The following is a 10,277-nucleotide window of genomic DNA, read 5'->3' as shown; positions in this document are numbered from 1 at the left end:
TCTGTGCAGGTAGACAGGATGGGCAATTGATAATGGGAGGAGAAGAAGAAGACGATGGGGTTTGGGAAGAGTAACAGAATGTGCACATATATATATATGTGTGTGTGTGTGTGTGTGTGTGTGTGTGTGTGTGTGTATTTGTGTGTGTATGTATATATGTATATACGATGTATATATGTATATATATGTATGTATTATGCACATAAATATGCATGAAATTATCAAAGAACACAGAAAGAGACAGAGAGAGACAAAGAGAGTCAGAGACAGAGAGAGACAAATAGATTTTAAAAGATGAATTGAAAAGCTTTGCACCTCCAAATATGTGGTGAGTAGCCTGTGTCTGAAAGAAGAAACACTGTGCCAAAGAGACACCCAGGGAGAACTGGAGCCATGACAGGCGAGTCACTGGAGTGTGGACATGAGGAAGGGGTGTCCTTGTGGACAGGCTGATTTCTGACTTGAGGGAGGATATCCCCCTGGCAAGCCACTGAAGGCAGGTGCTCCCCTGTCTCCATCCTTGCCGCACTTTAGCACTGAAAAGATTCCAGAAATCTAGAGATAGCACACCAGGAAACAGGAAAGGACGTGAGGAGGGTTGCACAGTCTCTGGGGGACTTTTATTCCCTTCTCTCAGCCTTATAAATTTTCTAATATAAATGTAAATTTTTTAGCAAGAAAAACTGTATGTGGGGCGTTCTGACTAATTGAATCAGCACATATTAATTATGCATTAGTGAAGATTATGCCATAATTCATTGCAGGCTCCATAATCAGTCTTCAAGCAGAAGGCAAGTACGGAATAGAATGTCCCACGATAATCATGGCGATTAAGAAGAGGAGTCTTCAGCACCACTCTTGTTGGAAATCTAATCAGGGGTAAAATACTTGACAAACTATCTGCTGAGGACTGACAGACAGCAATACCATGGCAACATGCACACATGCACACTCACTCAAGTACACACTACACATGCACACATGCACACACATACATGCACACATGTACACATGCATTTTATGCACACACATGTACACAAAACACACATGCACACACATACAGACACTTGCACATATGTGCACATGTGCACATAGACACATGCACACACCGGTGAACATGTGTACACAAACACACACATATACACGCATCACACATGTACACATGTGTGCGCATGCACACACACATGCGTGCACACACACACACACACGCACACGCACACGCACACGCACATGTGCCTGCCTGACTGCCAGACACACCTGTGACGACAGTGAGAGCCTAGAGCTGAGAGAGGGCTTTCCAAAAACATACTTCCTACCCTCTCAGCAGCTTGGAGTTTTCCGGGAGATGAGCCTAAAGCTAACAACTGTGATCACGTAGAGTAAGGTGAAGCTGTAAATGACTGGTGTTTACGAATCGCTGCTTTCACTGTTTGGTTATTTAATTTTGATGTTTTAAGAGCGTGGTCTCAAACTCACAGTCTTCTGTTCTGCTGCCTTTACAGGCATGTATCTCCACGCTTGGCTTGTTTTGGTTTTATTCTTGGTGAAATGGGGACTATTCTGGGGCTTTTTTCCAATCCCATCTGAAAAATAAAACTTGCTTGACCAGACAGAGCCAATGCAATCATTCTGACTAATTTCATCTATTCTAATTACACAATTTGACCCTGGGAAACAGGATGTAGTTATCATGTACTTTGTGAGATGGATGTGGACCAAAACAGGAAATTATGCAAAATCATCATTTTCAGCTGATGGCCACATTCTGATCCACAGACTACAGTGCGGTTCTGGGAGCCAAGGACCAGTAATTCACTAAGTGGCTGGGCATGACCCTTTCCCAGTGTAGTTAATCTTGTGAATAGCTGCAGGGCTCTTAGGAGATGGATAGGAGGGAAATGTATAAGATATTCTTATAATCTTATTATCAGGTCCTTGCTCCAGCAGATGACACATCTATGCATTGAGAAGGCCCTGGATGGGTTGGCAGAACCATCTTAGACACAGGAACCAGTGAGGGGCCTTGACCCTCTATCTGATAATATAAATAAGCCATCTGTTTGAGGGATTCAGAGTGTTTTCAGCTAATTAACTCAAACAGTACTGTTGTGACTTGACAATCCATCTCAGTACCAGGGACACTAGGCCCACTTGGCCACCAACAAAGAACCCCAGAGGTCCAACATTAAGCTATACCATCTGTTATCTGCCCACGAAAAAGACCATGTCAGCTTTTCCCCCGGGGTAAGTGCAGCTCCTTGGTCTCTATCACTCAGGAATGTAAATGTCTACATTGATAACAAGAAGGCTGCCTCAGTGGCAGGGACCTCTGTCTACGTGCCTGCCTTCAGACGACAGTCATCTCCCTACTTTCCAGAGCTGTAACTGTCAGGATTCAAGAGACCTGGAGGCAGAGTCCAAGGGGTTTACTGGAGAAATTAACTAATTGGGGAGTGCTCACAAGAGAAGGGAAGTGAGGGGGAAAGCCAAGAAGGACGAAGTGTTGGCTAGATCCTGGATTGAACCTGGTATCCATGAGTACTAAGGTATAGACTATATCACAGGGTCAGCCACCCTGAAGCTAGGATGTCAGGCTCCAAATTCCTATATGTCAGTCAGTCCTATCAGTCAGTCGGTCCAGGCTAACGATGACAAGAGAAGTCACGTGCTGACTGTCTTTGGGTAAATGTGCTGCACTTGGTGAAGCTGCTGAAGGCCAGCATCTGGCAGCCAGGAGCTTGATGTCCCAGCCTCATTAAGTCCTGGACTTGCAAGCGGGCTGCACGTATCTACATCCAGATCCATCTATGCTGAGGAGTGTGGTTTGAACTCTTAAGGCTCGGGGGCACGTGAGCCATGTGACCTAGTCACTCCAATACTCCTACATAGTAGGTCTTTGGAGCCGTTTCGCGTTGCCTCAAGCCTTTCTGATGCCTCCTGTTTCCTCACTGTGGACATCTCATGAAATAGATGGGAATGGGGAGTGGTTTCAAACAGGAAATGGGAGATGACCAGTTCCTGGGTCAGGGAGGCTGCACTGGAGTTAGACACAGACGACTAGATCCAAAAGATTGTTAAGAAAGTGTTTTTCAGCCGCGTGGTGGTGGCGCACACCTTTAATCCCAGCACTTGGGAGGCAGAGGCAGGCGGATTTCTAAGTTCAAGAGTTCGAGGCCAGCCTGGTCTACAGAGTGAGTTCCAGGACAGCCAGGGCTACACAGAGAAATCCTGTCTCGAAAAACCAAACCAAAACAAACAAACACCCCCCCTCCCCACCCCCCAAAAAGAAAATGTTTTTCAAACTATGAATCATGATCCTTTAGAAACAATAACCTTTATTTTGTGAGTCATGGCTAGAATTTGTCTAATGAAGCAGAACTAAACAGAACTAGCCTGAGACACGGCATCTGGGAGGGGCGTGGCTTCCTGTGACATTGGCTTCACGTCTATGTTTTAGGGTACTCCGACTGCAGTTTTTTTAGACTCTGCTTACCTAGCAACAGCCAGGTAGGATGCTGGCTACTATAAATGGACTTTTGACACACATACACACCCTCGGCCCCTCTCTTTCTCTGCCTCTACTCCCTTCACACCTTCTCATGCCCCAAATAAACTTAATTTCCTACTAGACCTGTCATATGGCTGGCACCTCTGGGGGAGGGCAGTGTCTCAGCATGGGTCCATCCTCCTCCATCACCTCCTCCGGCTACGTCATGCCATGGCATTACAAAATGTATCACTGACTCCCTGTAGAAAAGATACTTCTGGAGTCTTGAGGCTGGAGTCGGCTGGCTGAGAGGACAGGATTGAATGAGGTTCAACTGGCCTGGTGGCCTCCAGAGCTCAGACTCCCTGACTGGTGGTTTCTGCAGCCTCGGGAGTATGGTTGGAAAGCACGGCTGTATGCGGATATGGGAGAGATCATGGGCTTTTAGAATTAGTTTGGTCATATACCAGTTTATACCCATGTTGGGAAGGAAGGACGGATAATGCTCCCAGGAGGCCTATTGACGGAGCAGGTCAGTCTCTGCATTTAGTCTTCAGAAAAGCAGCAGGGGATCCTGGGTAGAGACCCATTCAGTACAACCAAGGACATTTCAGGGTCTGAGCGCTGAATGGCACATCCCACCTCCAGACTCCTGTTGGCAGGATCAGTGGGGGATTTCTGTCTTGCTCCCTGTGTGATGGATGGCCTTCACACAGCTCACCATCGATCTCGATCTTCACTGAAAAGTATAACAACCGTATCTGCTACATTTACACCGTGAGCTGACAAGTGTCTGGCGCGCAGCAGTGGCCCGGGGACTGCACCAGCCGCCATCTGCCTTGTCAGCGCACGGCTCAATTCCTCCTGTGCGCACCCTTTGGTAAATTGCCTTTGTCAGCTTCTGCTAACGGAGGCTACTCTCTTCATCAATCAGAGGCAATGGCCTGTTAGGATGAAAGATTCCCTTCGCAGCCAGCAGAAGGGAAGGACTGCAGGCCTGAGCGCGCCCAACTTGCCACGAGGCAGCTCCTTAAACACCCCCGCCCCTACCCCAAGGCAGCCTGCTTTTCCTACCCCAACGCATAGCTAGGCATGGCCTTGCTCTGTCTTTCTCTGGGGCCAAGGACTTCTCCCCAACAAAACCTTGTGATCAGCATTCACACTGGTATCTGACTGGCCAATTTCTAACCATAAGAAAGAGAGTGTTTTTTCTTCTGCGTGGTCATCATATTGACTCATTCTTCAGGAACACACGTGGGACTGACTTTCCGCATTCCTGGACAGTTATGCGGCACTGGGTAAGTCAGTCACTTAACCTTGCCCTTCTACCCTGTAAATGAAGGGGCACACGGATACCTAGGACTAATGGGAAGACTGAGTGAGGTAGACCTCAGGGAGCTTAAAAACAGGGCCTGCCCACCTGGTGTCATGTGACATATAACACCATCTTTAACTGTAGTTGCTGAAACCTGTGATAGATGGGCTCACTGTGCCCATTTTGCTGAAGGAGAAACTGAGGCCCAAACAATTAAATCTGTTAAGCCTTTGGGTTATATCATCAATCAGCAGTAGACATAGCCAGACCTGAGCAGGGATATGATGACTCCAAAGACAAAGCTCTTCTATATCAGCTCCAAAGGCCTATGGCCTTGAGAAGGGTCTCTTACTTACTGAAATGATACGAAAACATCTGGAGTTTTCTATCTCCCAACTGCTTTGAAATGCTTCTTCTTCAAGCCATTTTCTCTCCGTGGACCAAGAAATGTCATCCCCCAAACTAAGGAACACGGCTTGGGAGCATGTTCAAGGACATTGCTCTCAGAGGTTGCTGATGCCATTCGCCTCGAGAATGGAAAGGACACAGAGATGCTTATATCCTCAGTCACCTGTAGGCCAGTGCCGCCTAAGAGGGAGTCTGGCTCAGAGTGAGCTGCAGCTTCCTGGTCACTTGAGACATACAGTGTGTGTAGATCCTGCTCCCCTACAAGTACCACTGGTACTAGCTCGGTGATGAAGATTGTCACACGGCTCCACGAGAAGGGACACAGTGGTTTAGATTCTGTTCTCTGACTTGCTGGAGTGGGCTGTCTGGGCAACAAAGTAGTAGCTGCTGCGTCAAGAACATAGACATCTGGCTCTAGCATCTTCCTCTTGCAGAGGGTGACTTGCTCCCAAACCATGTCTTCCTAAAGTCGCCCCTGTCTGACTTTGCCCCAGTGAACTCCACAGACATGCATGACTACCTCCCCCCTGTAGTCATATTCCAGTGGCCAGACCCAGCTTCCTGATGACTCTTGGACAAAGCTGTTGGTTCTGAGCCTTGAACTAAGGGTTGGCTAGAGATGGGAAGGCTGAATGTTCCAGGTCTACACAGATGGCAGTGGAGTTTCCTCTGCCTGTGGCTGCTTTCTTTTTAATGCCCGACTTCCTAACAGCCAGAGATCACCAGGCTCGAAGGCACTAACGTAACCCATTGCCTAATGACAATGGATACCAGAAATTCCCGAGTCTCTTCTGTGTGGGCTGGGGTGGGGTGGGGTGGGGTGGGGTGGGGTGTGTACCCAGAGACTGAAATGCTTCATCCAGGGTTGGGGTAGACGTCAGAACTGGCACTTGGAGTGCAGACTCCTGTGGATACTAGCTTTAATCTGGTTGCTTTTACACAGCTTTCATACATACACAAACTTAAAATGGTTCTCGTAAGATGCATGCCTCCTGCTTCTAGAATAAGTAATATGTCAAAAGGATGTGTTGTTGTGGGCACTCAGCTTCCTTGTTCTGTGCTTGCAGGCTAGATCCACAGAGAGAAAACTCCAAGGAACACTTAATACCTGTGTCAGAAGCTACAACCAAGCTCCTCACGACGACAGTGCAAGCGAGATCCACAGGGAGCAGCTGGATCACTCCAAAAGGCACAGGGCTTCAGACTGTGTTGTGTGGGCTGTCCCAATTTAGCTCTGTTTCTGTATTTTCCCCTGGGGTTGAGGTGAATTTGGGGATGGCCATGGTAAGCAGAGGCAAGGGCATGGCTGCCATCCCAGAGGGCAGTCTCTGTAACACAGCTGTGCAAGTTTGTGCCCTGGCCCTGGCAAAGGCATGTCCCTGTGAGGGTGTCCCTAAGTGCTGGCCAAGTCTCTGTGTCTCGGGTTAAAATAAAATGTAGAGGAAGGTGCCAGGGGGAAGCACTTAACTGCTGCTGCTGTTTGCATCAGGCTCCAGGGCATCTCCAAGGCTTCTGATGGTGAAGGCTAATCCCCATTGTGAGGTCTTGAGTGGACACTTGGCTGTGTGGTGCTGGGAGGCAAGGCCTCTGGGAAGACTTTAGGGCTAGAAGAGTTCTCAAGGCAAGACTTCATGGCAGAGAATAATGAGATGCAGGCTCTATTCCCAGTGCCGCTTGGGGCCTCGTCAAGAAGAAAGCCACCATCCAGTGTAGGCCTTTGAGCCCCCAGGACTGTGATGGGAAAAAGCCCTGTTTTCTTCATGGAGTTATCTAGCATCAGATGCTCTCCTTTGACTCACACAAAACAGCGCAACTGCTGACTCAAGGTTTACCAACCTATACATACCCGACTGTTCTGTAGGTTTTCTCCATTTAAACAAGGGGCTGTTTACAGAACCAAATATCAAACATGCAATATGTTTTCTTATGCTACACTAAACTCACAAAACCCAAGCTGGTTCAGCTCTTCGTCATCCTCTTTAGTTACTTCCCATCTTTTTATCTGAAAGGTAAAGCAACACTTTATCACTGTGTTACTGCTTTAAGTTCTCTCAGACTGGAAGCTGCCTCTGCTCTCGTTTTATTGTAATGAGATAAGAATCACAGACACCTAGGGACGGTCACGATGGCTTTTGGTGTTCTGTGTTTTCAGATAAGAGCAGCTCAGTGTGGGCTTGGTACCCACAGTCTTCTGGAGGTCTGTGTCCTCTTAAACTGCACTATGGTATCCACAAGGCATCTGTAACACCCCCTGCCTGCCAAGAGTTGGATTCTTTGCCAATTCAGGGCCAGACTTCTGCTGAAGCAGGAGCAGAAGTAAGGAAGAGTTTCTCCTGCTTCTCCCACTGCAGAGCTCATGGGCTCCCTTCCTATGCACAAGGTCTTAGCCTGGAGCCCACATTCATGCCCAGGGTCAGCAGTCTCACCCACATTTTACAGTGAAGGACTTGCTTTCCCTGCTATTTAATAGAAACCTGAGTGTGTACGCCTGGCTACGATGCTGACATGCCTGTGTTTATTGCTTCTCTTCTCACAATAGCAAAATAAATAAATAAATAAATAAATAAATAAATAGAAATCAGCTTGGATGTCCACCAGCAAATAAACAGATAATAAAAATATGGAATATATATACACAATGGAATCTCACTCAGCAACCGAGAAAAATGAATTATAAAATTTGCAGAAAATTTGAACTGAAAAAGATTCTAGAAAGCAAGGTAAGCCAGGCATATGCATGCATTCTCTCTCATGAGCAATCCTTGGCCACTAGCTGATAAATACTTGTGTCTCAGAGGGAGCGAATGTGAACACAGACCAGGAAACTTGACAGGATCCATGAGATGGGACAGCAGAGTAGGGACCGAGGAAAGCAAATCAAGATTAACCCAAATGATGTCAGTCTGCAGAGGAAGCTGCAAGTCCTTTCTAACAAATAGAGCATGCCCCCACAAAGCCCTTTAAATACAAACGGAAAGAGGGCGTGGGGAGAATGCAGAAGGCCATATACTCTATAGCTGATGCTTCTGGGCTCTCCTCGGCTCCACACCTGCTGCTATTCCTGGAAGTACTTCTACCATTCTCTTATAAAAAAATCTCTAATTGAGGCGTGCAGTGGGTATGGAGCTATTAACACGTGGCTCTGAGAGCGTGATTCGGGGTTTGAGTTGCTGGTGCAGAAGTTTGCGAGATGCCCAAGGCTAAGGGAAAGACTCGGAGGCAGAAGTTCGGTTACAACGTCAACCGAAAGCGTCTGAACCGGAATGCTCGTCGGAAGGCAGCACCTCGGATCGAGTGCTCCCACATCCGACATGCCTGGAACCACACCAAATCCGTGCAGCAGAACCTGGCGGAGATGGAGTTGGCCATGGACCCTAACAAGGCGGTTCTCCTCCGTAAGAGGAAGGTGAAGGCCTTGGAGGTGGACATGGAGGAGAGACCCAGGGATCTTGTACGGAAGCCCTATGTGGTAAATGACCTGGAAGTAGAAGCCAGCCTCCCAGAGAAGAAAGAAAATACCTTGTCTCGGGACCTCATCGACTATGTTCAGTACATGGTGGAGAATCACGGGGAGGACTATAAGACCATGGCCCAGGATGAGAAGAATTACTATCAAGACACCCCAAAACAGATTCGGAATAAGATCAATGTCTATAAACGCTTTTACCCAACGGAATGGCAAGCCTTCATCGATTCTCTGCAGAGTAAGAAGATGGAGGTGGACTGAGTGGTGCATACCCCAGAACTAGGTCTACTGGACCAAAGAAACCAAACCCCGGCTGTAAGGCAAGGGATGTATAGTTTCAAATGATGCTAAGTCCTATGGAATTGGGTTTTACATGTACACGGTCTCTGTCTCTCCCCCAGGCCCCCTTTTTCCTTCTAGAGAAGGAACTGTCTTTCTGTTTTAGTTTCTTGAGAGAAAGTGTCTCTCAGCCTTAGCTGTTCCAGAACTCTCTCTGTAGACCAGGTTGGCCTTGAACTCAGAGATCTACCTGCCTCTGCCTCCCAAGTGCTGGGATTAAAGGTGTGCACCACCAGCACCTGGAGGAGGAGGAACTCTTTCGAGGCCATGGTCTATGTTCTGTTAAGAGCTTACAGAAAGCCTGCTGTTCTGTGTTCAGAGGGGATGCTGTATTTCAGTGTGTTCTGTATGTGATAAAGGAGTATTTTACCTGTGTAACATGACTAGGTATTTCCATTTTGTTTGAGGCTGGGCTTCTCTGTGTAGCCCCACTTGTTTAGTATTTTGTGTTTACTATGCCCAGCTAAGCTCTAGAGCTGTCCCAGGGAAAGCTCACCTTATTAGTGCAGATGGGGTATCAGCTCAGCAGGAAGTACTGCAGTCATGGGCTTTTGTAGACACTGCCTTCTGCCTCTTCAATGCTCCTAGCCTTGGCTTCCTCAAGCGACTTCCCAGGAAGCCTGGGCTGGCTATAGAAGGGTAAGGAACCAGGTCTCTCCTCACTTTGGATTGCTTTTGTTGGCCATGGCTTAAACATCAGGGACCCAAACCTGCTGTCTGGGGCTGGCAGATTGCTAGGTATCACTCTACTGTGTGCCACTAGTGGGCTTTCCACAACATGGCCATCTTCTGTGGCAGGCCTGTTACAAGCAATGGTCTGAGGATGTGATGCCCGTTCTGCAGCAGGATCACAGGCAAGGGCTGAGTGGGGCGTCTTAAGGCCTAACGAACCTCTACTATGAATGATGTAAAAACCTCCAGTTGTGTGTATTGTATATCTTCAGCACTCTTGAAAAAAAAAAGTTTTTATAGAAGAAAAAAATCTCTAATTGAAATACAATTGGGGGCTGGAGAGATGGCTCAGCGGTTAAGAGCACTGACTGCTCTTCCAGAGGTCCTGAGTTCAAATCCCAGCAACCACATGGTGGCTCACAACCATCCGTAATGAGATTGGATGACCTCTTCAGGTGTGTCCGAAGACAGCCAGCGACAGTGTACTCATAAATAAAATAAATAAATAAATCTTTAAAAAAAAAAAAAAGAAATACAATTACATCACTTCCCCCTACCTCAAACCACTCCCATGCCCCTTTTTCATTGAT

General features: G+C 47.4%; 1 pseudogene; it reads left to right on the top strand.

Annotated features, from left to right (window-relative positions):
* Positions 1-8,358: 8,358 nt before the first annotated feature.
* LOC114611058 lies at positions 8,359-8,948 on the top strand (annotated as a pseudogene).
* The last annotated feature ends 1,329 nt before the right edge of the window (positions 8,949-10,277 follow it).

This window comes from Grammomys surdaster, unplaced genomic scaffold (assembly GCF_004785775.1).
Source record: "Grammomys surdaster isolate TR1022 unplaced genomic scaffold, NIH_TR_1.0 126076, whole genome shotgun sequence".
NCBI lineage: Eukaryota > Metazoa > Chordata > Mammalia > Rodentia > Muridae > Grammomys > Grammomys surdaster.
This window is presented reverse-complemented; position numbering and strand designations above follow the sequence as displayed.